Below are 26,622 nucleotides of genomic sequence, written 5' to 3'. Positions count from 1 at the left end.
GCAGACAGGAGTAGGAGAGTCTTGTATATGCTGTACATCTGATGTTTTAAAAAAACCCCAAAACAAATCAACCTTTGGGTTAGAACAGTATATTTCAGATACTCACCAAGAAGTCACTTTCCATTGGCATTACATGCCGATATCTCTGTGATAAAATCTACAATGGGAATAAATAAGTCTTTAAACAGGTTAGGCTCTGGGTGTATTACTATTTAGGTCTGTCTTTCTTTCACCAGAGATACAATTTCTTCATTCTCAGATTGTTGGTGGGATGTACTGAGCTTTGATGATTTTCTTCATTTGTTCCTTACTAATGAGTGGGTCATCTTGTTTGTAAAGTATTGATGTGGTTGGTTTGTTTGTTTGTCTTTTGTTTTTGTATTTAACCCTGTATTTAACCCTGTATTTAACCCTGTTTCAGTGTTGACTGCAGTTTTGCAAATTCCCAGGCTGTGGATAAATCTTGTTTGGAAGTGTATATAACACTAAAAACATCTCTATGTTTTGCTGTGCATACTCTATGATGTGTGCCGCAGAACAGGCAGAAATCTTAAACTATTTCATTCTCTCCACCCCAGAAGTACAATAGGTGAAACAGTATCCGTTTTGTTTTTATTTAGAGTAGTAACTGAAATACTTAAACATCTTACATTTCATTATCTTTCTTAGTGGTGAATGTTGGCCAAAATATTTAACCCTGGGAAACATGTTATTGTAGCATATATAATGGATATAGTTTTATCTTGTGTTTTGTGCTATATGTGGGTTGATTTTAAATATTATTACTTGTTAGATTTAAAAACAAAAATCCCTAAAAGCAAACCTTCAATGACATTTTTATTTCAAGGAAAAGTAGTTAATGTGAATTTAGTTGATATGGGAAGCAAATATTTATGGCACATAGGTATTCTCATATTTCTCACTTTGAGGCCTGTTGCAAAGAAAACGGAGGTCAATGGGAAAACTCCTATTGACTTTGAATACTTTTGGATCATGCCCCTGTGTTTAAGTATACAATAGGGATAGTGTGATCTAAGCAGGGTATGCAGTCTGGACCTTGATAACATCATCCATCTTAGGCCTTGTGCTACCCTTACACTGATGATCACTGAAGGTCTGATCCTGTGCCCACTGGAGTTAAGGGTGAACTGCAGGGGTGTGACTTCTCACACCCATGAGTTGGGTATGAACCGTCTAACCCAATGGGTTTTATCCAGCAAGGTGGATTGGGCCCATTTGACTGGTTGTTTGTTTTTTTTTAATTGTCCCTAACTTTTTATTCTGTCCATATTTATTTTGTTAATGACCATGCTTTATTCCCTCTCAAATTTAGGGAGATTATTTAAATGTGAAGCTGGTTGATAAACTTCTGAAATTGTATGATGACAGATGTCTGATAAGCCTGTTAAATACAGTATTCATCAACATAAAGAGTAAGCTGTAATGATATGGTAAATTGTTCGGTTTTATTCCCCCAGAAGAGGCTTTGTGTATCGTAGGGTAATGATAGTTGACATAATCAAACATACTATTATTGTACACAAAATCACTTAATCGTCTCTCATTCCTTACTCATTTAATGTACAGCTACATTTAGAAAAACCTGCCATCAAAAGTAATTGTGTTACAGTAGTATAAAATATGGAGTTGGTAAATAACAAATAACTGAAGTTTAATTCTTTAAGATGCACTGTGGCAGGGTTTTTAAAAGGGCTGGATAACTGCATCATCATCAGTAACCATCTTAGCTATGCAACTTAAAATAACAGTGACCGTAATCAAATCTCATGGTTCAGGGCATCAGTTGAAGTTCTGGGAAGAATCAGTTCCTACTGCTGTATATAGCGCAGTACACTTGACAAGGTGTATATTTGAGGAGGGGGGTGTTTGTCTTCCATTGAAGCACTGAATTCTGGATATTGCTTAAGATTAGATGCTTTGATCTGATGTGGCAAATATGATGTCTCTGTAGCTTGAAAGAGTAACTTTTGGCAGTCCCAGTGCTCCTGCATACTTCTCTCCAAAAGAACACTTTTCTCCAAGAATAACAGAAAAACAAAGGATAGAGAAGTAAACTGAGCTGTTAGTGTACCTCTTACGAATATTTTGATCAATTCAGGAAGCATTAAAATTAGTGACTGTGGTATTTAATGTTGTATTTTATGCATGAACTTGGATCGTTTCCTATCGTGCCATATCAAACCTTGTTTTAAAATATCTGAAACTGCCCATTAGAGAGATGTGGTCAGACAATAAAATGTTTGCTTGACAACTTTTTCTGAGCCTTTGCAGTGGAATGATGCTTAAGCTAATACAGGTACTGCTTAATTTGTGGGGAAATATATCCTTCTTGTAAATTCAAACCACAGAGTTTCAAATCTAATAAATAAGCTATTATAGAAAAAAATAGATTTTTTAAAAAAAATGTTGAGCTCCATGTTTCAAATGATTACAGTGAAACTGCTTTAAGTGAGATTTCAAGGGACTAGCAAATATCAGTTGCTTAAAGAAGAAGGCCTGCTAACAAAGGTGGAGGAGAAGTGTACTTATATGGGCCAGATTCACTCCCATAATTGCAAATTGCAGCACCTACCCACATCCCCTTTAGAGGCAGCTGCAACAGAGGGTGAGGGAAGACGTTTCACCCAATGGGATGCTCAGGCTTTAAATTCCATCTGGGATTCTGTAGTAACCCAGCAGATGGCAGCTGTCCAGGAGATGTGCTGAATCGCTGGTAGACACCCAGCCAATTCAGGAACTATGTGAGCTAATTCTGGGCCCCTACCAGAGGAGAAGAGGTTACAGATGGAAGCCTTTGCTGTTACATCTGAGTGGACTTTCTGTTGCCAGGAGTGCAAAGCTTGGGTTCTGCTGATGCAACTCATGGAGGTAATTGAGCCCAGTGATTTTGAAGGATTGCTTAATGAGGCTGATCTTTCCCGCAGGTTTCACTCTTTAGTTCGTGTTATCTGGCAGCTCTGCGTCTGAATTAACATCTGATTTTTAGAAAATTAATGGAGCTCAACTTAATGTTGTTGCTAAGGGTCTGAGTCAATCACCAGGTAACACTACTATAATACTACTGCTACCTTGCACTTTCATCCTCGAAGCACGTTACCATCACTAACTCACTCAGCCTTACCACACCACCCTGTGGTGGGCAAGTGCTTACACAGCTGTGAAAGGGCCCCCTTATTACCACAGTTACTTCTGCATATCTGAGCCTGCAGAAAGGTTACAGGAGAGATGGGCTTTCCACAGGCTGGCCACATACAGCTTACCTGGCCACACAGCTCCCCTATAATTTTCCCAGGGTGACTCTGGGACTCCACCTGCCCTGGTTGCCATGTATGGCATTTAGGCACTTGGAGATGATGTCAGGGGAAGGCACAAGTGTGCCTATTGACTCCTAGCAAGTCTGGTTCTTGCCTGAGTCAACCAGGGACATTCCTTAAAGGGAATCGCGCAACCAGCACTGAACTTTCCCCCAAAGGAGAGAAGACAGGAGGAACCATCAGATTTAAGAATTCTACCCACTAGACTCTCTCGCCAAGGCAAGGCGGGAGGTATTGGAAGGAGGAAATGCCCCAGCCACACTAGCCAGGTAGAAGTGGTGGATCCCAAGTCGAAACCTCCCTCTTGAGATTTATATGATTGGGGTGGGAGAAAGAGGCCCACCTCACAAAGTAATGTTTTCTTAAACATGAACAGTTGTGAAACCTAGTCCCAGCCTGTTCCGCTCACTGGAGCGTGATCAGGGCGTTACTGCAACCTGAGCCAAACATCAGTCTAATAGTGAAAGGATTGTCTGTTCCACCTAAAAATGTAATTAGTTTTAGCATGTAGTGTGGTAGTAACATAGACTGCTTTCATTCATAGCTCTTTGGATAAAATCAAACCAACGGTGCATTTGGAGGCGGTCGCCATTTCTTGAGGTTAAAGGCCAGCATGATGCACTGCTAGGTTCTACAACTTGTGCTTGGTGTTACTTAGAGCTTTGGCAAAGCAGGAGTGGAGAATAAGCGAACACAATCAGAAGGTGGTGATTTAGTATAACGTACGAACATTTTTACCAGCCATAGTTGCAGACGAGTCAGAACAAAGTCTGTGGGTGAGTGGTAGTTCTGTGCTGAAAATGTAATTTACGCAGCACAGGAAACTTTCACTGAAAAGTCAGGGATTTTTAAAAGATGAAAATGAGCTTTTCTAGTGGATACCGAGCAATCGGACACCAATGAAAGAGTTTGCTGTTACTAAGACATGTAATGGCCAACTGTTAACCCAAGTTACTATTTAGTGCAGTTGTGACTCTTAGTTTGCAGATGTTTGTGTAGCAAATACACTCTGAATGAATTATTTCCTAGGGCTGGTGTTTTTTATCTCAGGACTTACAGCAGCTACATGTCCTAGAAAGCAGTGTGTGTTTAGCTGCGTTCACACTGTTAAGAGAAGTTAACAGGGGAAGGAAGAAGGAATTTTCATCACTGGCGTCACCCTTTTGCAACATCCTGCACATACACTTTTATCACTAGGTTTTCTTTGCACTGTCTTGGTTGCCCAGCTGTGGTGGTAAAACATTCTGATTGAACAGCTGGCACAGCGTTCCTCATGACTGACCTGTTGTATTTCACTTCTGTAAATCGAAAGTTTTCTTGTGTCTAAAGAAACTTGCTAAATTAAGCTTCGCCTTTGCTATTTAAAATAATTTGTTCCTTTCACCACTTGAAATTCTTCACAGTATGGCTCTTGGTTTCTACTACATCTTTATAAAAAAAGCCAGAGCAAGCCTGCTTTAAAATGTGTGCTGTGGGAAGGGGAGGGAATCTCTCATACATTCAGGTGTGTGTGTGTATGTATATATATATATATATATATATAAAAAAAAAAGGCAAACAGTTGTCATTTAGAACTCGTTTTAAGTGTCATTTAAGGTAAAGTCTTGTGGTCTTTTATGTTCTAACCATTAGGCATGGTTGCCTCCCAGCAATGAAGAACCATTGTAAATTCCTTATTTGTACAATGATCAGTAAGTCTTAATAGTATGTGATCTCACTAAGACTTCTGCTCTCAAATCTTTCTTGAGCAATGGGATAGACTAATTTTCTATGCAAACTTGTTATAAAGTATTTGGCTTAATGAAGGTCTGCTGTATACCATTAATTTTGAGTGGTATTCTCCCTCTCCTGCCTCAGAAGATATTCAGGTGCTTCAGCTGATGGGAAAGGAGACTTCCTTTAGAATATAAGAATAGTAATATGAATTTCTGCAACACTTCCTATGTGAGCATGTCAACTCAACAGATATGGCTGTATAGAAAGTTTGGATGTTGTGAGACTGTTTCTCAGTTACAGGGTAATTTGGAAAACAATCCAACATGTGTCTTCCCCCATTACAAACAGTTCAAAACACCACCAGCAGTTTCTTGGTAGATTATTATATTCTGGATAATTAAGAATAGTAATTGGGCAAACTTGAAGTAAAATAGTGATACTAAGATTAATAAAATTTGTGATCTCCTTGGACGGAGACCATCCTGATGTGTCTGTACAGTTCCTAGTGGACACTACTGCAAATATATTTGAATTAATAATGAAAAGTTAGGGAGACCTTGTTAGGAAGAAGTAAAACATGAATTTACAGTAGTTCTGACATTAGAGTGGTCCCTGCTTAGAAGAAATGGACAGTATTGCAGTTAAATGTAACCCATTTCTTGTATTCTCCATCTGAACTGCAATATTACAACTATCATTAAGTTAATACTCCTGTGGGAATTCTGCGCCAAATAATTAAAAATTCTGTGGAAAAAAGAATTCTGCGCACAATATTTTAAAATTCTGCAAATTTTATTTGTCAATAAATAAATGTGGGGGCTTAAACATGGCAGTGGGGAGCACAGGCCGCTGGCTGCACAGAGATGGGAGATCACCCTGGAGCCGCCCTCCTCCCCCCCCAAACAGATTCGGCAATAAGGCTGCACCCAACCTTGGCACAGCACAATGGCCAGGCCTGCTCCAGAAGTACCCTGGGACTCTGCCCCTCCATGCCAGGTGCACCAAGTCAGTAAGCAAGAGAGGCGGAATCTCTTGTCCAATCCAGGTAGGGGACAAGTAGGCTCAGCCCGGCAAGATCCAAGTGTGGAGGGGCTTAGAGTGGGGGGGGGGGATCCAGGTGTGGGATGAGAGGTCTCTGTGTGGGGCAGTCTGGGTCAGGGGGGATCTGGATGCACAGAGGCTATTTGGGGGTTTCTCGGTGCAGGGGAATCCAGGTGAAGGTGGCTAGGGCTCAGCAGAGGCGGGTCTGGGTGTAGGGAGTTCAGTGGGGGATGTCTGGGTGTTGGGGGAGTGGGGCTTGGTGAGGGAGGTACATATGCAGCTGATTAGAGTTCAGTGGGGTGGGGGTCTGTATTCGGGGGGCTCATCAGTGTGGTCCAGGTGTGTGGGGGGGTAGGATTTGTTGGGGGGGTGAGTGCAGGGGGTTCAGCAGGGGGTGGACTGGGCATAGGGTCTGGATGCAGTGGGGAGGGGCTCGGAGGGGGGTCTGGGTGCAGGAGGCTCCATATATAGGGGGTGTGGCTTGGTGGAGTGGGGTTTAAGGTGCAGAGGGCTCTGGATACGGGGCGCTCTGGATGCAGGGGAGTTGGGTGGCTTGGGGAGCATCTCCTCGTAAAGTGATCCCCTCCCTTGTGACTGAAGAGCAATGGGTGCAGGAAAGGGTGGGGGGTGCGGAGCTTCCTGCAGCCAGGGAGTTTTCTGAGGGTGGGTCTGACCTGGCCACGACGACTACTTGCAGGGGAAGAGGAAGTCCTGTTGTTCTCCTCCCCAGCTGGGACTAGCAGCTGAGCCCGGTGCAGGGTAAGAGCCACCAGCTGCAGCATCTCCAGCCCCTCCACACACACCCCCATCTCTTTTTTCTTTATATAAACTTTAAACCTGGATGATATCTCTTCTACATTATGCTGGTAGGAGAGCAAGGATTTAAAAAGACAGAACATGTGCCTTAATAGAAATGTTTAATGCCAAAAAAAAGAAAAAAAGCATTGTAGTGGAAACATCTGATTTCTTTTTTGTTTAAAACTTTTTAAAATGACAACTGTTTTTAAAAATGAAACCTTTTGCAGTTTTTTGACTGGGGTGCAGAGAGGAACCTCCCCCACCTCACCCCACAAAATAGTCAGGATTTTTTAAAATTGTTTTCAGAGGTGCAGGAAATAGGATCTTGGCTTCTCCTGTTTTTCTCCCCGTTCCCCCCTTTTTCTTATTTCCCTTTTGTTACTGAAAAAAGACAGAGGAAAAGAATTGAACATTTTTGATTTTTCGGGAGGTCTTTTTTTATTGACAAATCAATGAAGTTGAAAAAATTTTCCACAAATTCTTTAAAAAAATTAAAGCTTTTTGTTGCACCTACTGACTACTTTACAGTCAGCTCTAATTACAGCTAATTATGCACAATAAGGGGCCTGATCGTGCATTCCTTGCACAGGAAGGAACACTCGGACATCATTTGGAGCTCCAGGTGTGCAAGGAATGCAGGACTGGGCAAAGATTTGAAGTGATGTGGCTTATTCAGTGATAAGTGCAAAGTAATGCACATTAGGGAATAAAAAAATCCGAACTATACATACAAAATGATAGTGTCTAAATTAGCTGTTACTGTTCAAGAGTGGGATCTTGGAATCATCATGGATCGCTTTCTGAAAATATTCATCTACCAAAAAAAAAAAAAGCTAACGGGATGTTAAGACCCATTAGGAAAGGGATAGATAATAAAACAGAAAATATCATCATGCTGCTATATAAATCCATGGTACACCCACACCTTGAATACGGCATGTAGTTCTGGTCACCCCATCTCAAAAAGTATAGATTAGAATTGGAAAAGGCACAGAGAAGGGCAACAAAAATGATGAGGGGTATGGAACAGCTTCCCTACGAGGAGAGATTAAAAAGACTGGGACTGTTCAGCTTATACAAATGATGACTAAGGAGGGATATGACAGAGGTCTCAAGACTGGTATGGAGAAGGTGAACAGGGAAGTGTTGCTTGTTCGTTTACATAACACAAGAACTAGGGGTCCCCCAAGGCACAGGTTTAAAACAAACATAAGGAAGTGCTTCTTCACACAACTCAACCAACCGGCAGAGCTCATTGCCAGAGGAAGTTGTGAAGGCCAAAAGTATAAACTGCATCAAAAAAAATTAGATAAATTCAGGGAGCATAGATCCATCAATGGCTGTTAGTGAGTTCGGTGAAGGATGCAGTACTATTCTCCAGGTGTCCGTAAACCTCCAATTGTGAGAAACTGGGACTGGATGATGGGATAGATCACTCAAAACTGCCCCGTTCTCTTCGTTCCATCTGAAGGTTCTGGCATTGGCCGCTGTCAGAAGACCGAATATTGGGCTAGATTGGACATTGGTCTGACCCTCTATGGATGTTCTTATGTAATAACCACTGTATAGGAAAACAAAATTAATGGGATTAAAATTTTTACTTAAATTTTGCAAAAACTTGTGTGAATATATACAGAAGGATGGAGCTGTCCAATTTAGGATTATAATATCTTCATAGAATATTAGGATTGGAAGATACCTCAGGAGGTCATCTAGTCCAATCCCCTGCTCAAAGCAGGACCAGTACCGACTAAATCATCGCAGCCAAGGCTTTGTCAAGCCGGGCCTTAAAAACCTCTAAAAGAGGAGATTCCACCACCTCCCTAGGTAACCCATTCCAGTGCTTCACCACCCTCCTAGTGAAATAGTGTTTCCCAATATCCGACTTAGACCTCCCCCACTGCAACTTGAGACCATTGCTTCTTGTTCTGTCATCTGCCACCACTGAGAACATCTGAGCTCCATCATCTTTGGAACCCCGCTTCAGGTAATTGAAGGCTGCTATCAACCCCCCCTCACTCTTCTCTTCTGCAGACTAAATAACCCGAGTTCCCTCAGCCTCTCCTCATAAGTCATGTGCCCCAGCTCCCTAATAATTTTTGTTGCCCTCCATTGGAATCTCTCCAATTTGTCCACATCCCTTCTGTAGTGGGGGACCCAAAACTGGATGCAATACTCCAGGTGTGGCCTCACCAGTGCCAAATAGAGGGGGAATAATCACTTCTCTCAATCTGCTGGCAATGCTTCTACTAATACAGCCCAATATGCCGTTGGCCTTCTTGGCAACAAGGGCACACTGCTGACTCGTATCCAGCTTCTCGTCCACTATAATCCCCAAGTCCTTTTTTGCAGAACTGCTGCTTAACCAGTCAATCCCCAGCCTGTAGCAGTGCATGGGATTCTTCCTTCCTAAGTGCCGAACTCTGCACTTGTCCTTGTTGAACCTCATTAGATTTCTTTTGGTCCAATCTTCCAATCTTCCAATTTATGTAGGTCACTCTGGACCGTATCCCTACCCTCCATCATATCTAATTCTCCCCTCATCTTAGTGTCATCTGTGAACTTGCTGAGGGTGCAATTAATCCCATCATCCACAGGGCCATCTTTACCCATACACAAACTACACAGCTGTGTAGGGCACCAGGAAATGTGGGGCACCAAATTTCCTGGTGCCCTATGCAGCTGTGTGCTGCTCCAGTGGCCAGCCTGGTCCCCCGGCTGGCTGACCCAGCCAGGAAAGCTGCCCCCACCCCTGCTCCGCCTCTTCCTCAAAGCCCCTGCCCTTGCTCTGCCCTGCCATGCCTTGCCTCTTCCCACCTCCGCTCCAGCCCCACGCCCTCTCCACACCTTCCCCAAAGCCCCCGCTCCTTTCCCGAGCTACATCCCAGGGGACTGCAGCAGGGGTCAGGCGGCCTGAGCTCACTGGGTGGCGGGAAGTGGAGCGACCCGGCTCCAACCCACTCCGCACTGCCAGTGAGTGCTGTGGGGGGTGGTTTCCCTCTGTCCCCACCCCTCCAGCCTGCTCCTGCCCCCTCACGGAGGCCTGGGGTCAGTCCCCCACACACACGGGGGGGGGGAAGGGGCTGCGTAGGGCACCAAAATGTCTAGGGATGGCCCTGATCATCCAGATCATTAATAAAGATTTTGAACAAAACTGGCCCCAAGACCGACCCCTGGGGCACTCTGCTTGATACCAGCTGCCAACTAGACATTGAGCCCAACAATCTAGCCAGCTTTCTATCCACCTTATAGTCCATTCATCCAATCCATACTTTTTAAACTTGCTGGCAAGAATACCGTGGGAGTCTGTATCAAAAGCTTCAATTACTAATCAATTTGATCCTTTAAACCCTTTGCATATGAATCTCCCATAACTTCAGTGGGAGCGCTACACACGGGGTGAAATTCTAGACCTAATTAAGTTAATGGCAAAACTCCCACTAACTTCAGATAGGGGCAGGATTTCACCCAAGACCTGTTACTGCTCCTATTAAGATGCTCAGATATCACAGTGAGGAGTGTGGTATAAATACTATGCCTTGATTTATTATTTTATACTATGGGATCAAGCCCCATTGTGTTAGGTGCTGTTAAAACACATTCAGAGACACTGCCCCTACCCTGAGAGCTTACTGTCTAAGACCCCTGTCTTTCAAACACTCGTTTCACTTTAACCATGTGACTTAGTCTCATTGGGAATGAATAATATAAAATGGACTTGGCTTGTTTTATATAAATTTTTTTATTTTAATACATTTCCTCTTTACTTCAGGTTGACTTTCTATTACTTTTTAGTTTTGGTAAACGTGGAGGAAAGTGATCAGGAACAGTCAGCATGGATTCACCAAGGGAAGGTCATGCCTGACTAATCTAATCGCCTTCTATGATGAGATTACTGGTTCTGTGGATGAAGGGAAAGCAGTGGATGTATTGTTTCTTGACTTTAGCAAAGCTTTTGACACGGTCTCCCACAGTATTCTTGTCAGCAAGTTAAAGAAGTATGGGCTGGATGAATGCACTATAAGGTGGGTAGAAAGCTGGCTAGATTGTCTGGCTCAACGGGTAGTGATCAATGGCTCCATGTCTAGTTGGCAGCCGGTGTCAAGTGGAGTGCCCCAAGGGTCGGTCCTGGGGCCGGTTTTGTTCAATATCTTCATAAATGATCTGGAGGATGGTGTGGATTGCACTCTCAGCAAATTTGCGGATGATACTAAACTGGGAGGAGTGGTAGATACGCTAGAGGGCAGGGATAGGATACAGAGGGACCTAGACAAATTGGAGGATTGGGCCAAAAGAAATCTGACGAGGTTCAATAAGGATAAGTGCAGGGTCCTGCACTTAGGACGGAAGAACCCAATGCACAGCTACAGACTAGGGACTGAATGGCTAGGCAGCAGTTCTGCGGAAAAGGACCTAGGGGTGACAGTGGACGAGATTAGGGGTCTGGAACACATGAGGAGAGGCTGAGGGAATTGGGATTGTTTAGTCTGCAGAAGAGAAGAACGAGGGGGGATTTGATAGCTGCTTTCAACTACCTGAGAGGTGGTTCCAGAGAGGATGGTTCTAGACTATTCTCAGTGGTAGAAGCGGACAGGACAAGGAGTAATGGTCTCAAGTTGTAGTGGGGGAGGTTTAGGTTGGATATTAGGAAAAACTTTTTCACTAGGAGGGTGGTGAAACACTGGAATGCGTTACCTAGGGAGGTGGTAGAATCTCCTTCCTTAGAAGTTTTTAAGGTCAGGCTTGACAGAGCCCTGGCTGGGATGATTTAATTGGGGATTGGTCCTGCTTTGAGCAGGGGGTTGGACTAGATGACCTCCTGAGGTCCCTTCCAACCCTGATATTCTATGATTCTATGACGTTTGTTCCAGTGGCCCTATTCAGATGGTTTAAAGTTAATGTGTATTTGCATAAGTCTTTGCAGAGTGTGGGCATCAAAAAAAGTATATCAGTGATTGCCAAGGAAGAGAGGGGGATACAATCAATTTTAAAAATAATGAAATGCCATTTAGCCTCAAATGACACTATAACCATTGTCCACTAGCTGGCTGAAAGGATTTTATAAATTTTGGAGAGTCAGAAATGGAAAAGGAAAAAAAAGTAGGGTGCATAATTAACCAGATACAATAATTTTATAATAATTTTTAAAAATGTTTTGAATTTGAATAACAATTTAAAAATTAAATTTATACTGTTTACTTTTATCAGATCTGGCAATGAAAGTAAAATAGCCAGTTTCACTTTTGTTTACAATCCAGTTCTAGTCAGTTTCACTTTCTGTTTTTTAAGCATTGGAATAATGCTGCAGCTCTTGGGTAGCAGACATTGCAAGGAAAGAGTTTTTTGCTTTTTAAAGGTTTCAGAGTAACAGCCGTGTTAGTCTGTATTCGCAAAAAGAAAAGGAGTACTTGTTGCACCTTAGAGACTAACCAATTTATTTGAGCATGAGAGCTCACGAAGCTCATGCTCAAATAAATTGGTTAGTCTCTAAGGTGCCACAAGTATTCCTTTTCTTTTTGCTTTTTAAAAAAATTGTTGGAACTCACTCTCTTTTTGAAGTTTCAGAGTAGCAGCCGTGTTAGTTTGTTTCAGCAAAAAGAACGAGGAGTACTTTTGGCACCTTATAGATAAATTTGTTAGTCTCTAAAGTGCCACAAGTACTCCTCGTTCTTTTTTCTCTTTTTCAAAAATTTCATTGAAGCCTTTCTATGAAATTTTGGGTCAAAGTTGATGGTGTCAGGGTCATGCTGGCCGCTGCTTCCCGCAGCTCCCAATGGCAGGGAACGGCAAACCGCAGCCACTGGGAGTTGCGGGCGGCCGTGCAAATGTAAACAAATTATATCGCAGCCAACCAGCAGATTACCTTGACAGGCCGCAGGTTGTCCACCGATGACTTCAAACATCTGGGAGTACTCAACAATAAATCATTCAGTGCAGGTGATCGTTATTTCCTTAATCGTTTCCACCTATTTGGGAGGGCTGCCGTCAGCCTTCACCCTTCTCAACCTGGTCCCAGCAAGCCTCACTGGCTTCCCCTAATACGAGAGAGAAAGCAGCTGGAAAAGGGGCAGGGTTTGGCTCCCATCTGTGCCAGACATTTGGAGTTCTGAACTCCCTCTTCCCCAGATTCCTTAAGGGATGCTTTCCTCTAAACCCTCTTCCAATTCATTTTACACAAAAAACATCTCTTTTCTGTAACAAGTCCCTACTCTGGATACGTGCCACATTTTTTTAGTTACTTAGTTGTGACACTTTAATCTAACCTCCCTGCCTACCCCACCTGGTTCCTAGAGTGAGGACATTCCTTTAGTCCAATGGTCCCCAAACTGTGGGCCATGCCCGCCCTAGATGGGTGTGGAGGAATGACCGGGGGGCACAGTGGGGTGCTAGCCAGTGCCCACTGGTGGCAGTGAGGCTGCGCCACCCAGCTCTGCTCTGGCCCCATTCCCCGGCTGCAGCTCCACTTCCAGCCCCTGCCCTGACCCTGCTCCTAGCCGTGGCTCGGCCAATGGCCCAGCCACAACTCTGCTCCCAGTGTGGGGGTGCAGGGACATGGATGCATTCCATTAAAGGTAATGGTGATGGGGGGGGCACAAGAGGAAACGTTTGGGCACGAACTGCTTTAATCCAAAAAGTACAATGTTTTCTTGTCTCCATAATCTCAGTGCCATAGACTTCTAAAATGTCATCTTTAAAAGCTGCTGCTGGACAATGGATGATGAAAAAGTGTTGTACCCTTATGCAGAGTGGTTAGAATATACTAGAGGCGAGAGCTACACTGCATATATATCTGCCCTGTCTGCAGCTGAAGTGTGCCGGGTGAGATTCTGCAATGACTGAGGAAAATCTAAATGCTTTTCCCCCCGTGCCCTTTGCTTCCAAGGCAGCAGGGCTGGGTTTTACTGCAGAAAGATTGGTTAAGTAACACTTCTAATGGTAAAGTAAATGATTTCCAGATATTGCAAACTAATAAATCCCATTCAGTGCAGTACAGATTAAATTCCATATTTGTCTTGGATGGCAGGTCAGACTTCTGTCTGGAATGACTGAATTTGTACTTTGGGTGCAGCTTCCTTGTATTCAAGGGTGGTGATCATCTTGTCAACAAAGCATCTGATTTACAAGATGAAGTCACTTACAATAAGTAGACTTTCCATATACATATGGAGTGTTATTTTGCACATGGTCAATTGACTTTGGCACCTGCCTATGCTTTTTCTTGGGTTTTCTCCCCACGAAAAAAAAAAAGAATATAATATTCTGTGTGTTTGATGGGGGGTAGGGGAGAAGAGGCCAAGGGAATCTCCTTTTTTCTCAAACTCCTATTTAAATGATGCAAAATTTAGCTAGCCAATATTATTTAAAGGGGAAACTACATTGATTACATTCTAATACCTTTGGTGAAGATGCACTATGCTGACAGGAGAGCGCTTTCCCATTGGCATTACTCCACCTTAACAAGAGGCGGAAGCTGTGTCGGCAGGAGAGCGTCTCCCACCAACTTAGCACTGGTGGGACAGCGCTTAAGTCAGTGTCACGTTTGTCGCCCAGAGGGTGGCTTTTTCAAATCCCTGGGTGATGTAAGTTACATTGACTTAAGCAGTTGTGTAGACAAGCCCTAAATGAGTATTTACTAAAGACCAGAAGAAAGTATTTTAAAAATACTTGGGGCGGGGGGGGGGAGAAAAAAACAACAACAGGTATTTCTAATACCTCCAAAAGTCCTGTGTGGCTCAGGTTAGTTGCTCAAAGAGCATTGCTCTTTCCCAGAAAAAAGTCTGCTCTGTTGATATAGGGCCCAGTTCTGCTCACATTAAAATCTGTGACAAAATTCTCATTGACTCTCGCCGCATCCTGGGGCTGAGGGAGATGACCGCCGCCGCACCTTCCCCTTTGGCCCCCTGCTTCCCCCCTCGCGGGAGGTGCGGTACGGGGGCTGTGAGGGGGACAGGTCCTCCTGCTTCCAACACGACTGTCAACCAGGGCGGACTGTCCTCAGTGCGTCCCGACCGCGCCGCCAGGCAGGGAGGGCTGCGCCAGGGAACAAGAGCTTTTTGTCAAAAGAAATAATTGCATTTTGACTGCATGTTACTTTTAAAAGGCGATATGCAAAGGATTCAAATGATCTTTTTTGTTTGTGTATGAAATATAAAGAGAGCCTTGAAAGGAACATTTTTTTTAAAATTACTTTTTCTGCCCCCCCCGCCCCCCCCCCGCTTTTTTTTACGTTCGAAACACAGTTCTTATTTGCCCTTTAAGATCCTCAGGCTGCCTTTTGCAGTAGCAAATTTCATAGCCATAATTAATTAATTCACCGAATTTAGGAGCAGTTCACTAAACATCCAAAATTCAAAATCACTGAAACTTTCCTCACAGGACACTCATACTCTCTGTTCTTCTCAGTATATCTCTATCTGCTTAACAAAGCCAACTGCATGAAGATTAATCATGCGAATAAGCTTTTGTCATTTCAGCCAAAGAATGTCCATGTTAGAGTTTAATACCGATGATCAAGTTCCACCAACATTGATCTGAATCAGTAGTGGGCAACCTGCGGGCTGCACGCAGCCCATCAGGGTAATCCACTGGGGGGCCGCCATTTTGTTTACATTTGCACAATCACCTGCAGCTCCCAGTGGCTGTGGTTCGCCATTCCTGGCCAATGGGAGCGGCGGCCAGCATGTCCCTGAGGCCTGCACCGCTTCCCGCAGCTCCCATTGGCCGGGAACAGCAAACTGCGGCCACTGAGAGATGCGGGCGGCTGTGCAAATCTAAACAAACTGTCTCGCGGTCTGCCAGTGGATTATCCTGATTGGCTGCAGGTTGCCCACCACTGATCTGAATTGTACTTGTAGTACTTGCAATTTAGTTGAATTTCTAACAAACTAAAATCAAAGGTCCATTTCAGTCAGTGGGGAAGGAAGAGAAATAGTCTGGTTTATTACATGACCTATGCACTCAGGTTCTGAATCTGTCGCCATCTGGTTCCTCTTAAAATTACCCAATATTCTAAAGTGAAGTACAAGTTAAAAATAGTCGTTTAACTGTTTGATGCGAGTTTGGATTAAAATTTTCCAGGAAAAAAGCCAGTGATGGCAAGGCCACTGTGAAATCCCAGCTGTGCTTTGCAGTGTACATGCACTGCTTTGCTCTTGCCCTTGGTATTCAGTTGGTATAACCTTGATAAAATATCACTGCAATTGCAAACAAAATCTTGTTAATTCAGAGACTGTACGTGGTACATGATGTAGTTGGAATGTTCTTAACTGTGTTTGGAAGAGCATCAGAATCTGCTTCGTAATAGCAGCTGCTAAAACCTCTGAGCCTAAGAGACACCAGTGGTAGAAGCAGATGGGACTCCCTTGGAATTAATGCGCTTGTACTCGTGAAGAATCTGGCTCAGTCTTCATTTAAACAGTTGATTTTTTTGTTATTTGTTCAATCTTCTCTTATTTAAACTGCATAGAGCTTTTTTCTATCTCGCTTAGTTTTGAATGCTAAATCTTATGAGCACCGATAGATACTTAGTTTTGTTTCTTTTTCCTTAAGTGCACAATCTTCAGTTTTCAAACACATATTTCCTTATGAGAACATGTGGACGTCTTTCCAGAGAAATAGCTTGCCTCTCCCAAAGGCTCAAATATTGACCTTATTTCAATTCTTAGTTGTGAGCAGCTGGTTACATCTGGGATTACAGAGATTGTTTCTCAACTCTTCCTTTGCTGAGTATGTAGTTTTGATAAATTACATATTTTGCTTGATTGATTTTTTTTTTTAAAAAAGATATTCAAATAAAACATTTCCTTTCCTCTTACCAGGATTTAAAAGAGGTGCTCTGTGTTGTATGTATGTATAATGACTTGGACAAAGTATGGCCATGTGACTATGGCACTGTATACAAAACATAAATACATGGAAAGAAAACTAGAGATTGGGTCTTGAACGCTAGGCTCACACAATGATTTTGGCTAATTCACTTAATTTTGCTGTATCTCAATTTCCCCAACTATTAAATGAGAATAGAGATCTTTATCCTCAAGTGTGAAATGCTTTGATCTCTACAGGTGGTAAGCACTGTATATATGCCCAATATTGACTTTTTACTATGAAGACAGAGGATTGGGAATTGGGAGATCTGGGTTCTATTCCCAGCTCTGCTACAGCCGTCCCGTGTGATGGGGGTGTCTCTGGCCAAATCCTGCCCTAATTTATACCTGTTTGAAATCCATAGAGTTCTGGTAACTACAGGATTTAGTCCTCTGCAGATCAGTTTCCTGAGTAGTGAAATGTGGATAATACTACTGACCCACCCATACCACGGATCTGCTGTGTGGCTCTGTTAGTTAATATTTGCAATGTGCTTTGAGATCTTTGGATGGAAGATTCTAAAGAAATGAAACATCTGCTGCTGAGGAGGTAAAATAAACCCCCAAACTGTAGTTCAGTTCAAGTACCTTTCTGACTTTATTAACACAAAGAATATTCAAAACAAGAACAAAGCAACTCAGAACACTCGGTAACAACCACCAGAGATCTTTGCAACTTTCAACAAGCTACGAAGGGAGAGGACACACCCTTCCCTCTAGGGAGCTGCCACTGCAGCAGCTTCCTCTCTGCTTTTATAGCCCCACTAAGAATCTTAAGCCTAAGCTACACTGGGGAGGGGGTTCGAACTAAGATATGCAACTTCAGCTATGCTATTTGCGTAGCTGAAGTTGAAGTATCTTAGTTCGACTTACCTGGCTGTCCTCACGGCGGTGAGTCGACTGCGGCGGCTACCCCATCGACTCCACTTACTCCTCCTGCCAAGGTGGAGTACAGGTGTCAATTCGGGGATTGATTTATCTCGTCTAGATAAGACATGATAAATCGATCCCTGATAGATTGATCACTACCGATCCGGCAGGTAGTGAAGACGTAGCCCTACTTAGTCTGAGGACAGGGGGTGCTGGAACTAGGGACGCTGGGGGTGCGGCAGTACTCCCGGCTTGAAGTGGTTTCCATTATATAGGGGGTTTACAGTTTTGTTCAAAGGCTTTCAGCATGCCCACTATAAAAATTGTTCCAACACCACTGTCTGAGGATGCATGAGTTAGAATAAAATCCAGCTCCCTTTCCTATAGCTGTGTTGATGTCTAAGGCAAAGATGGTTTCATATTAGTGAAAATGTATTTTTGCCACTAGACTAAGCAGATTGGACTCTGAATACAGATGGGGAGCTGATCAGTTGAATAAATAAGTGCTGCTTTTATGCAATCACTCTTCTGATCACAAGAGCCCTTTTAAAATAGTTTTTAGTAAAAGTTATAATTTTAGCACTCATTTTTTTTTATCTGCTAGGAATAATCATAACTATAAAGAACTCATACGGCTTGACCCTGATTTTGGAGCAGCTCCACGCTATCGGCCTTAATGTTTTCTTTTTCTTTGGTAATGTGGCTTGTCGCTTCATAATGCATAAAGGGAAAATGGTGCTAGCTCTGTTCTGTGTTGTGAAATAAAAATGCTCTCTCTCTCTCTCCATTTTAAAACATATTTGCAGCAAACTATATTTCTGATATATTTACACGTATGTCTTTACAAGGAAACTTGAAAAATAGCCAGGTGTCGTGCATTTGGCAATATTTTTAAAGAGAGCTGATTTAAAGTATCTAACACAGTTTGTTTGCATATGAGTAAAAGAATATGTAAATGTTGATTAGAGAGACATTCAGTTAAATATATTCTACTGAACTCCTAGTAGCAACATTTTGCTTTTAGTCAAGGGAAAATGTAACCACATTGGGAAATGTTATTGCCAAACCGAACTGGTCACTTGCATTAAATTGTTAATATTTGGAGTAGTTCTTTTCCTTTTGTCATCTTCTCTTTATTTCACTTTATGAAACCAAAATAAGTGCTCATCCTGTGCTCGGGGCACCTATGTAATTTACACTTTTCAGAGTAAAGTATACTTGCTTATCTCACTCTATCAAAAAATACACGAATATGTATCAATATATACAATGATGACTCAGATGGAATAGGTATACTAATAATAGCTTCCAGTCACTACAGTCAGATCTGGTGGGTTTGTCCATTTGGGTCCCATTGTAGGATACATGCTAAAACATTTAACCCAGCCCCCGAAGAGAGAGAGATGAGTTTTGGTCAACCAATTTAAATACTATAAATTATTTTAAGAGAACTTCTAAAATGGATTAGTTAATAATGTTCCTGTAAAGTAGAGAAATGGTATCCCTATTTTACACATGGGGAACCTAAGGCACAGCGCAAGTGTTTTGCCTAAAGTCACACAGGAAGTCCTTGACAGAGGTGAAAACAGAACCCAAATCTTCTAAGTTACTTAATACAATTTCCTCTGTCTTAACCACAGAAGCATCCTTTCTCTTTGTACATGCATAATATGCATCTAAAACAGGGGTAACTTTTCAGTTGTTCATTTCTTAAATGCTAGTATCGGCAGCCAGACCCAAGCATGTGTCTTTGTTTTTGCAGTAAGGATTGTCTAACTTTATCACTAGTAGATGACATATTCAGCACTACCTTTGCAGGTAAATCTCCTATTAAAGACAATGGGAGATTTGCCAGGATTAGGAATGTGTAAGAGGAGCTGAAGAAGGCCCTTGGGGTTGGATGTTCCTGCTGTTGTCATAAGTCAAACATATATGTTCTTCCAGCCATCGCTTTCATTAGTGACAAGCTGGCTAGCAAACGCTAGGTTGTATGATCAGACTGCCCAGATCAAAACATAAGAAATGTCAACCCCGAATGCATAGAAGAGCCTTCTGCCCCATGTCAACAACACCACTGTTTGATCTGGCTTGTCCATGTGTGGACTCTGAACAGCATGCAGGAACAAAGCAACACATGGCAGAAAGCTTTTTTAGGCTTTGTAAATGTGGCCACAGTTATTTATCAATAATATGTAGCAGCTCATCAGTAATATGGAGAGGTACAATATATAAGACATCATCTAGGAGACGGTCTCTAATTTTTAATATGACTAACCTTCTATTCAATGAGATCAATCAAAAGAATGGTCTCCCTTGTTAATATAGTTTGAACTAGGGAGACATGGGAATGTATTAATCTTACTATGTTTTCAAAGCCTTTTAACGCTCTCCTCTTCACAGCGAGCAGGCAAAAGTTGGTTTAAACAGAATGTAACTAATGGTCACTGGGCAATGTGTTCATGTTGTTTGTACTTGACATTTTAATCATATTTGTATTTAATTGTATTTATATGGAGCCTTGGTGCTTTTATGTAATCTAAACAGACAAGCAGCTACCCTCTGCTCCTTTTCCCTCATTTTTTTTATATGCTGAAATGGTGGCCAAGACTTTTGCCCACACCTTGGCATGCAGCAATCATTTAACGGGGAAACAGTTTAATTGAACTATTGAGTGGTAGAGATTAATTTAAAGGAAAACGCCATCCATTTGATTGAGCTGTCTCCAGGGCAAGCCCAAGACTGGAGTCAAGTCCCACAGAAACAAAGGCCCATCACAAACCTTAGCACCTTCCCCTCTAAGGCCAGGTGTACACTTAAAAATTAGATCAACCTAGCTATGTCGTTCAAGGCCGTGAAAAATTTCGTGCCTCAAGCTCTGTATTTAGGTCAACCTAACCCCCACTGTAGAGACAGCTAGGCTGATGGAAGAATTCTTCCGTCAACATAGCTACCCACTCTCAGAGAAGTCTATTAACCATGCTGATGGAAAAGCCCCTTCCATCGACATAGGAAGCATCTGTACTATAGTGGCATCGCTGCCGCTTTGCTGCTGTCACTCTTACAGTGTGGATATAGCTTTGCCTTTTTTGACCTGTCTGCACCAATATAAACATATAGTAATGTGTATGTCTGTGTGTGTATAGAAAAAGCCAAAAGAAAACACTCCACTGCACACACTTCTCTCCCTGGGGGAAAGATGAGAGAACAAATGTGTGGCAGATGTTAGCATGTTACTTAATACACTCAGATACTACAGTCATGAGAGCAGTATAAGAAGCTATATAGAAGAGAATAAGATTTATCTCAGTCCAGGCATCAGAGAGCTCAGAGGTAAAACACACACCTTGCTGGGGATGCCCTTGGATTCTCTGAAATAGATCTGAAAATAAAGTTTGAGTCTGTTTATCTTTCTGAGCCTGTGACACCTTCTTGCTGAAGAGTGTCTTTTCTTGTGATGCTGAGTGTAGCTACAGAGCTACTGTCTGTCTGAGTGCAAAATTAGAATAGTATTGCACTTGATTTTATACTCTAGAGTTACCTGATACTAAAACAGGATGGAAATGTTTTCCTTTTGCAGCTGTCTTTATTGCTGTAGGGACCTCGCTGCTAGTCTCATGGTCCCTTCCTGAAATAATCTTTCTTCTTCCTTCTGCAGCATGGGTGGGCTGAACTTTGCTCTATGTGGGGGGGAGCTCTACCCACTACATCCATCTCCACAGCTCCAGGTCCAGGCACTTAGAAGGTACTTTCAATCATCTGTGTGTGTCCCACGTATCATCTCTTCAGCAGGCTCCTGCTTCGCACAGCATCTGCTTTATCCACTGACTGGCTCCTGCTCCAAAAATCAAAATCAGAAAAGAATCTGTCAGCAGTGGCCATTGAACCAGCTCCCAGCAACACAGTTCTATCTGCATTCATAGATTTTAGAGCCAGAAATGACCATTAGATCATCTAATCTGACCACCTGCACAAAACAGGCCACAACAACTCATCCAGTTTCTCCTTTGCCTCTCCTTTAGAGCTCCTCTTATTTGCTAGCATAGATTTACCATGTGTATTTATTGCATTTATTTTATTTTATATGATTTTAAAGTGCCTGTCCAAGACTTGGAAGACTTTGGATACATTAAAAATGCAACCATAGAAACAAGAATAAATTCAGTGTTGTTTTACCCTCCACACCAGAAATATTGAATCAAAAAATGAAAATCAAGCCTCAACAATACCCTTCTCAGACCACAAGAGTCTCCTTGTGCTCCTGCCGCCCCTGAACTCCTAGGAAAATGGATGGTCTTTGCAGCATGCCCTGAAGATCAACAGATTTGGGCTCTGTTGAATCATGGGTAGAATGGAATTCCACTGTCAAGGGACTTTTATGGAAAATGGCCTATCAGAAGCCACTTCTCTTACTATTTTTACTATTATTTTTATAGTCTTGCACATAGAAATCCCACACACTGTTAGATGATGTCTTTTCACCATGATGGTATCACAGGCTCAGAAAGGTCATCTGTGGAAAAAATATACCTTTAGATACTTTTCCACTGTTTATTCCTGGTGAGAAGTGTTACATTCTTTTTGAAGGAGGGTCTAAAAAGAAATGGGTATAGTTTTCCTTAGAACCAGAAACGCAATAAGTAATTAAGAAAGACAAAGAAAGTTTGTGAGAGGCCTCTGAACAGTTGATCTTGCTTTGTTCTTCATTATTTCATGGCCCAGATTTTGCAACAAAATGTTTAAGCATGTGCTTAAGTCCTAGTGAATTCAGTGGGGCTTAAAACAAGTGTTTTGCTGAAGAGGGTTGGACATAAGCAACAGCCCAAGATTAAGCACTCGCTTAAGTGCTTTGGGCCAGAGAGCAATTCACTGTTTTCAAACCCTGCTAAGAGGAGTCCTATGACAAGGAAGAAAAAATATTGCAAGCTAAGGTGATGTGTGACATGTGCAGTTTCAGTGCACACAACCGTTTTTATCTTAGAGAAAAAATGCTACATAATTTTCCTTGCTTGCCAAAAATAACAAAAATTCTAAACAAAATTAAAGTTGTTTCAAATCTTACAGTAACTTTTGAGAGAGACACATTAACACAGTCCAGGACTGGAAGTCAGGATGCCATCCTGATTTTCCTAAGAATACACAGCTCCCATTATAGTCGGCTGAAATATGGGTGCTCAGCACCTCTTTTAAATCAGGACCTTTTATTCTATTACCCTGTCATGGTGGCACTTCTTTATGACCCGTGGTGGTGGTACAGCATAGGTGCCACATTCCCAGGTTCCTTCTTTCTAGAATGGAGATAATGATCCTTACCTATTTCACAGCAATGTTCATTAATATTTGCAAAGTATTTTGAAATCTTAGTGCCCCCTGTCCAATCAAAGAGCAAATACTTTCTTTTGAAAATAGTTTGTCAAGAGAGAAGCTCTGAAGAGACTGAGCTTGGTAAGACTTGAGCAGAACAAATAAAGCTTTGACTGTATATATTGGGTACATGATGTCTCAAAATTGTACTGTTATCATAGGAATAGAGAGAACCACTATTGATAGTGGAATATAGAGGCCATAATTGCAGCATGTAGGTATTGTTAAATGTTTAGGTCCTTAAGTGACCTTATTGGTAGATTAGTGGTTCTAAACTTTAGGTAACCACCATCTCCATTGCTAACCAAAACAAATACTGCGGTATTTTGAGTCAAATGTTTCTTTACCACTTGAGCTGGGTGAAAAATTAACCTTTTTTTGTGCATAGCTTTTACCCGCCCAGTATGTTTTCCTGTTGGGGAAATGAATTTGCATTTGTCAGTCCCCCTGCTTGCTGCTCATTGAAAGTAGGATAGCAATGAATCACAGCCTGTTGTTTTCAGGAGGTTACTTCTGCTGTACTTAGTTGAATAGCAGGAAATCCTTAAGTGCAACAGAACTCCAATATTCAGTTTATATTCCATATTTGGAAATATTTCCTTATCATTACTGGTAGTGTTTTGTAATGAAAAAGAAGATTAATTTCCTTGGGCCAAATTAAAAGGTAGTGAGTAAGGTGGTATTACTTACCCTCCCTGAGTTCAGACAAACTCCCTTAGAACTCATTTGTACTCTGTGACTGTTTTGACTAGAAAAAAGGTGTTTTTTAAAATAATGTAGCTAACAAAAGGGGTCTTTTGAATCAACACCTAGAATAGATACAGTTTTCTGCCACCACAACCCGTGTTAGCTGATTGTGGTTTAATGAAGGGTATGTCATGTAGATGAGGAAAAGCAGGTGAGAGTATGTAGAGTATTTACAGACCTCAGCTTTTTTTGATGTAGGCTAGATGTAGGATGGTAACACTTTTACCTAGATTTAGTTGCTCATGGTTGATACAATTTGCTGACATGACTGTGACAGTGTTAAACTGTGGCTGCTCTAGGGATTGAGATATGTTTTAAATCCTGGTATCTAACACAATGTTTTTAAAAAGCACTTTTTTTTCCTAGTCTCGATAAAACCCTCTGTTACACTTGGGTAGACAGAATATATGATTCTGTCTGAATGTAAGGGGATCTAAGTTACATTATCTTACAGATCCCCTCTGAATTTGGCCCATTGTTTCAGATGCTTACTAAAGTCTTCCTAAAATCTAAGGCCATGTCTACCCTCCCACCTATGTTGACAAAACTTATGTCACTCGGGGGTATGAAAAAAACCCACACTCCTGAGTGACAAAAATTTTGCCGGACTAAGGCACAGCACTATTGCTGCTTATGGAGATGGTTTTATTATGTTGATGGGAGAGCTCTCACCTGTTGACATAGAGCAGCCACATGACCGATCTTACAGTGGTGCAACTGCATCCTTACAGCTGTGCGACTATAAGCTCACTAGTGTAGACATGGCCTTATTGACAGAACAATTACTTTTTCTATGCTGAACACAACAGATGGGCATTTGGATAAATTTAACTGATTAAATTCCTAGCTATTTTCTAGGCTCTCCTTCTCAGTATTCTGAGAATTCCGAATGTCTCCATTAACAGAGCTGCAATGTCTGATGGATTGAATGATCTAATAGGTCTTTTTCATCTCTCATTTCTACATGTCTATGAATACCTTCTGCAGATTTTTTTCACAATCTGAAAGTTCAAATGTTGGGCGTGTCTGCTGTTTTGATGCATTAGCTGTGCCAGACGAGTCATGGAGCTATATCTGGTTTTAACTGTAAGTGGTTATAATGGGTGACTTATTATGGACATTCCACAGGCAGGGCGAGAATTACTTAAAATGGCCAAAACATTTGAGTGCTTTTTGTTTTTAAATAGTAAAGCCTGTTCTGAGAGAACTAATTTTACTCCGTATTGCTTGGTGTTCACTCAGATAGAACAAACGTAATTCATTCTCTAGCTCAAGATAGTAAAACTCATGAACCTGGTTACAGATAGCTTAATACATATTGGAAAATAATGACAAACTAAAGGTTTGTAGATTCATAGATTCCAAGGGACCATTGTAATCATCTAGTCTGACCTCCTATGTAACGTAAGCATAGAACTTCTCCAAAATAATTCCTAGAGCAGATCTTTTAGAATAACATCCTATCTTGATTTAAAAATTGTCAGTGATGGAGAATCCACCACGACCCTTGGTATGTTGTTCCAGTAGTTAATTACCCTCACTGTCAAAAATTTATGCCTTATTTTCCCGTCTGTATTTGTCTAGCTTCAACTTCCAGCCATTGGATTGTCTTATACATTTATCTACTAGATTGACAAACATATTACTCAATATTTGTTCCCCACCTAGATACTTGTAGAGTATCTGGGTAATGGGGGAAATAAGTAAAGTAAATGAACATGTAAGGGTAGAGGAAGTGGGAGTGAACTAATCCTTTCATTACTCTGTACTGAAGTTTTGGGTTTCATTTTCCCTTTTCTTAAGTTTAGATGGTAGTAAAAGCACATGCCAAAGATATCAATAAGGACCTTTATGGAAATATTATCAAGGAAGGAAAAGTGTATGTGTTAAGCATCTGATTTGTTATACTTGACTGTAAAAGTTGCTATTTAAAAGTAGAAGGGGAAACAAAATTAGAGGCTTTGAAGGATGGTGCTATCGTGAAACATGAATTATGTGGGGATATAATTTTTTTTTGTACTACTCAGTGTCCCACAAGGGAGTGTTTGAAAAGTTATACTGATCTGCTAACTAACTTGTGGGTAACAATACTTTAGCAGTTAATATTTCCCAGGTCACCAGAATAAGATTAATTCTTAATGGGTCTGATCCAAAGCTCGCTGAAGTCAGTGGGAGTCTTTCCGTTGACTTCAGTGGACTTTGGTTCAGGTACTATATCTTTCATTTCTCTCAAAAATGCGAAATCATATTTTTCAATAGTATAGAGCAGTGGCAGGTAACCTGCAGCCCGTCAGGGTAATCTGCTGGTGGGCCGCCAGACAGTGTTTACATTGACCGTCCGCAGGCACGGCTGCCGGCAGCTCCTGATGGCCGCGATTGGCCGTTTCCGGCCAATGGGAGCTGCGGGAAGCGGTGACCAGCATGTCCCTGTGGCCTGCGCCACTTCCCGCAGCTCCCATTGGCCGGGAACGGCAAATCGCGGCCACTGGGAGCTGCAGGAAGCCGTGCCTGCGGACGGTCAATGTGAACACTGTCTTGCAGCCCGCCAGCAGATTACCTTGACGGGCTGCAGGTTGCCCACCATTGGTATAGTCTTATTATCTACCCCAGGCAGTTTGCAAAATGTTGCGCCATACTTGACATGGCAATGTTAGTCCACCAAGGTGGGATTTTTCTTGTCTGCATATTGCTCTGAGACTTAATTCAACAAAGATTTTGGATCAATGTGGGTTTTTTCCAGTTTCTGGATTGTAATGCAGCTATGATAGTGCATTTTTAAGCCTTAGTAGAAAGACACATTGATTTGGTGAAGATCAAGTTTTATTAAATTTGATGTACATGAAGATTTGAAGTCTGTGCAAGAAAAGAGTAGATGCAAAAGAATGTGC

General features: G+C 41.9%; 1 protein-coding gene across 1 annotated transcript in view; it reads left to right on the top strand.

Moving 5' to 3' along the window:
• The window catches only part of STK38L (serine/threonine kinase 38 like), a 58,392-nt gene that overhangs the window by 1,419 nt on the left and 30,351 nt on the right, over positions 1–26,622 (top strand). The gene's annotated exons all lie outside the window — the stretch shown is intronic.

The sequence above is a fragment of the Lepidochelys kempii genome, chromosome 1, assembly GCF_965140265.1.
Source record: "Lepidochelys kempii isolate rLepKem1 chromosome 1, rLepKem1.hap2, whole genome shotgun sequence".
NCBI classification, from domain to species: Eukaryota; Metazoa; Chordata; order Testudines; family Cheloniidae; genus Lepidochelys; species Lepidochelys kempii.
Note: the sequence above shows the minus strand (reverse complement) of the source record. Positions and strands in the feature narration are given on the sequence as shown.